General features: G+C 23.4%; 1 protein-coding gene across 1 annotated transcript in view; it reads right to left on the reverse strand.

Annotated features, from left to right (window-relative positions):
- The window catches only part of LOC101237979 (adhesion G protein-coupled receptor A3), a 53,825-nt gene that overhangs the window by 45,466 nt on the left and 3,359 nt on the right, over positions 1-5,000 (reverse strand). The gene's annotated exons all lie outside the window — the stretch shown is intronic.

Consider the following 5,000-nt stretch of genomic DNA (forward strand, 5'->3'; position numbering starts at 1 on the left):
AAATAGAAAGAGTTAACCTTTCAACAATGAGACAGACTCAAGCTAAGCAACTAGAGTAAGTCCAACAACATTTACAATGTGCTTTTAGATCTTAACTACTAGAGAGAGAGCTTCATTAAAAGTACAAGCCTAAATTTTGTTATATTTGATGCAAGTAGTCTGTGGTGCTTGAACTAGAGTGAGCAATGAAAGGTAACAGAGAAATGAAACATTTCTATTGAAAAAAAATTTCATATAAAGGAGGATAAGTAACAAAAACTAAAGATTTATTTTAAAGAGAAAAATCTTTTACACTGCAGTCAACAATTTTATCGTTAAAACCTAAAACAAAGAGAACACATAAGCAACATATATATATATATATATATATATATATATATATATATATATATATATATATATATATATATATATATATATAAAGTAACCATAAATCTTTATTAAATATAAAAGTATAACTTGATTTAAAATAAAGATTTTTTTATAATAAATGTAATTTAAAAGAAACTTTTTTGAAGGTCGTTTGAATTAAATAACTTTGGTCTTTACTTGTATTTTTATATTATTGGAACAAAATTAAATAAAGTAACAAATCACTGATAATGATTTTTTATATAAAGTATTAATGAATATCATGTATATTTTTTTATATTTATATAAGTATGCATTTTTTATTATAAATGCCTTCTAATAAAAAAATTATATCAACTTTTTAAAGAAATGAATTAAATATTTCTTCTTTTATTTACGCTACTGCAAAGAACTGTTATGAAATTTATTTTTTCAAATTTTAAATTTGCCTATTTATTAAACAATCGTTAGATGTAAGTCATTACTTCATTGAAAAGAGTTTCACATATTATATTATAAAAAAGTAAAGATAAACAATTAAAAGTTTATCTTTACTTTTTTATAATATATTATGTTATATATAATATTAAAAGTTTAGTAAAGATACTAAGATTTAGAAAAGTTTATCTTTACTTTTTTATAATATAATATGTAATATATAATATTAAAAGTTTAGTAAAGATAAACGATTAAAAGTTATTTATTCTAAACATAATTTAAATCTTTAGTTATAGTTTATTATTTATTTTAGTTTAAATTTTATTTTTTGAAAAATAACTTAACTAAAACCAAATTTTAGTTTTTGTTAAGTTGTTTTTATTTATTTTTGGTTACTTTTTTTTTTTTTTGCAAAGTCTTATTTGCTTCTTTTAGGATAGATTTCTATTTCAATTTTGTTAAATTAAGAAAAAATTTTCAGCGTATTTTTAAAATGTATACAAACTTTGGAAAGATCTTAACAGCCATGGTTAAGTTTTCTAAATCAAATAGTATTTGCGAGGTCATATTATGGCATGAAATCGCATGCTTTCCTGGCCAAGCCTATATATATATATATATATATATATATATATATATATATATATATATATATATATATATATATATATATATATATATATATATATATATATATATATATATATATATATATATATATATATATATATATATATATATATATATATATATATATATATATATAGATAGATAGATAGATAGATAGATATAGATATATATATAGATCTATAGTTTGTTGTCTTTGGGAAAAGTGGAAGGAAAAAAGTGATTCTTACGCCAACACATACATCACTTTTAATTACTTTTGACTTTCGTCCAACATTTGCGTGTTGTCAGAAAGTAAAAACCATTAATTTAATTACAAATTATTCGTTTTTTAAAAAAGCCGCAAAAACGCAAATTTAATTTAAAACATTCTGAATGTTTTTAATAATATAAACAATGTTTTTATTTTTATTTTTTTTATTAAAATATTTTTATTTTTGTTTTTTTTAATAAAATGTTTTTATTTTTATTTTTTTTACTGTAAATCATGCATGGAGTGCTGCTACTATCTTATAGCCTGACTCGCTAGGGAGTGCTGCCACATCGACTGACAAATAGCCTGACTTGCAAGGGAGTGCTGCTATATCCACTGACAAATAGCCTGACTTGCAATGGAGTGCTGCAACATCTACTATCTTTTAGCCTGACTTGCAAGGGAGTGCTGCTACATCGACTGAGGGTTTGTTTGGGGCAGGCAGTCTATCAATTAATAAAATAAAAAAATTCCGGTCTTGCATTTTAACTTTTACTTTATGTCAACAAAATATGGAAGAAAACTTTCAAACAACATATAAGAGTATATATATATGCATTTATATACCAATATTTAAAATAAATAAACATAAAGTGATAGGAAGTATAAGATAAAGAAATAACATTCCTTTGTGTAACCATAATTTATGTAGTAGTGGTAATAAGTTCTTCTCAGAATTGCGTTTATTTTTATCAGCGTTTCAGACGCTCAGTACCAATACTTAATATATCCTGTCAGATAAATATCTCGCCATTTATGCTTTACCCCACAAATTATGCCTACTCCATGTATTATTAACAATGTGCTTTTAGATCTTGCCTACTAGAGAGAGAGCTTCATTAAAAGCAGGCCTTGTTTTAAATAAAAAACAGCTTAGCAAAATTATCTTTATTTTTTTATTTACTTAAAGACATTAACTTTTTTAAAACTACTGCAATAAAATAAATTACTGCAAAACAAGTTTAATTTACTAATTATAAAAAAATAAATCTAGAAGTGTTATTTTGTAAATGTACATATTGTGGAATGTCTATTTTATTTTTGTTTTTTTTTAATTTTAAATAATTAAATTTAATAAAAATTTTTTTATTATCATTTAACAAAATAGAAATATAAATGAATTAAAATATATTACTTTTTTCTTTTTTTTTCTTCATAATTTCTTAAAATTGCGGTTTCACATATGATGATTTTTTACTTTTTAAAAGTTATTAACAAACAAAAAATATTAGTTGTTGCAAAGAAAAAAACTCAAGTTAATTACTTTACCAGTGCTTTTTTTTTGTGACAAAGATTCAAATTTCCAAGTACCATTTATTAAAAAATATATACTGTTGCGCTTTCACTTGCCTTAAGATAAAAAAGTTAAATATACGCTTTATGAAAATTTTTGACGCAGTGTTATAAGTTATAATATGTTTACAAGGAATTTAATTTATTGTAAAAAATAGAAAAGAAGGAATAAAAACTAAAGTAAGAAAAAAGCTTTTTTTTAATTTGAATAACTTTTTAAATCAAAATTTTTTCTAATTTATTAGGAAGTTTCTGTTTTTCACTTTTTGATAATGCACAACCAGTTAATTATATAAAGCTGATGTACCTATTATTAAAAATTTTTTTACTAAACTATTATTTTTCGCCAAATAAAACTTATAAATTTAAAGGAAGACATTACAAGAGTTATATTGCTTCAAACATAAATTCAAGCAAAAAAATTGATAATAGAGTTATATTCATAAAAAAAGTTTTTTTTTTAATTATAAAAAAATAAACTCCTTATAAGATGTTGTTTAAAGTTTGTAATAATTAATTTTTTAAAATATCAAAAGTGGTATTAATATTAAAATAAAATTTAAGGTGTACTACTTTTTAGCTGATAATTTTTTTTTTTTTAAATTCGGTAATTATTTTTGTTATTGTTTGTTATGAGAAATTGTCTAAATAAATATCCTTGTACTTCTTTCATCTTACCGCTTAAATGATTTCTTTAAAAATTTTAGAAGATTTCTTTAAAAACTATAAAAAAAATTATGTGGAAAGGCTTACGTTAAACGGCTTAGTGCATGCGTATATGGTGTTCCAGTTTATGCTTTAAAACAAGGCCTGTAAAAATATAAGCCTAAATTTGACAATAGTATTCCATACGAAAACAAATAAAAGATTTATAAAGGTAGAGAATGGAACCAGGTGTAAGAAAATGATGAATAAGATGAAAAGAGGCAACTTTAGCAAATGCTAACTTTGCAATTGATTGTACAGTTTCCATGAGAGGTAAGCCGTGAATTATAACTCAAAAAGAGATAAAGTAGAGTACTTAGTAAGATTGTTGCTGTCTAGTAATATAGGAATTTCAACAATATTAAGCAACTATTAGCAGTTCACCCAGCCATTGCAAGCCCTAGAAGAGAGACTAATACAAGAACAGCTGTCTGCTCCAAGCAATCAAAAAAATTAATTTTTTGTCGAGACTAGAGATTATTTCAACAAGGGCATTCTGGTGTCATCAGAAAATAGAGCCAATCATATTTCAGCAAGAACATTCTGGTGTCATCAGAAAATAGAGCCAATCATATTTCAGCAAGAACATCTTGGTGTCATCAGAAAATAGCCAATTAATAGGTAATATTATTAGGAAGATCATTAATATAGATAAGGAACAACACAGGATAAAAGATAAACCTTAAGTAACCCCAGATGTTACTGTAAATAAAAGAGAGTGCTAAAATAAGTGAAAAAAAAATTTTTTAAGTAGTATAAAAATACTCTTTGATTTAAAGAACATAAAATAGTTGAATGTAAAATATTTAAACTCAACTGTAATCAAAGTCTACATACTAACAAAAAAATTTTTTTTTTAGATTACCCAATATGTCTTATCCAAAGTTTATTTCATTTACTATCACAAAACGAGAAAGAAAATATTTAATAAAAATAGAGGCCTAACAAAAGCAATTCCGATGACGATGAGGTCTTAATAGTTGGAATCTTAACCAAAAAACTTGGATTGTTTCCAATACCACACTAATTATGGCATTTAAAAATTTTATAATGAGTTATTTGAAATCGGTTCTTTTCCCATAATTAACAAACCAACAAGAATAACTCCTACATCAAAAACCTTAATTGACAATATAATAACAACTGATGTTTTCAATAAGCCTCTTATAAAGGACATTATTAAAAGTGACATCTCGGACCACTTCTCTATTTTTTTTCTCTATTAATATCGACACAGATATTATATCTCAACAAAAACAAACATTTAAAAAACAATTTTTTTCTACTGCTAATTTAAAAATATTTAAAGAACAATTATCTTATCTTCAATGGA

Source organism: Hydra vulgaris, chromosome 03, assembly GCF_038396675.1.
Source record: "Hydra vulgaris chromosome 03, alternate assembly HydraT2T_AEP".
Taxonomy (NCBI): Eukaryota; Metazoa; Cnidaria; class Hydrozoa; order Anthoathecata; family Hydridae; genus Hydra; species Hydra vulgaris.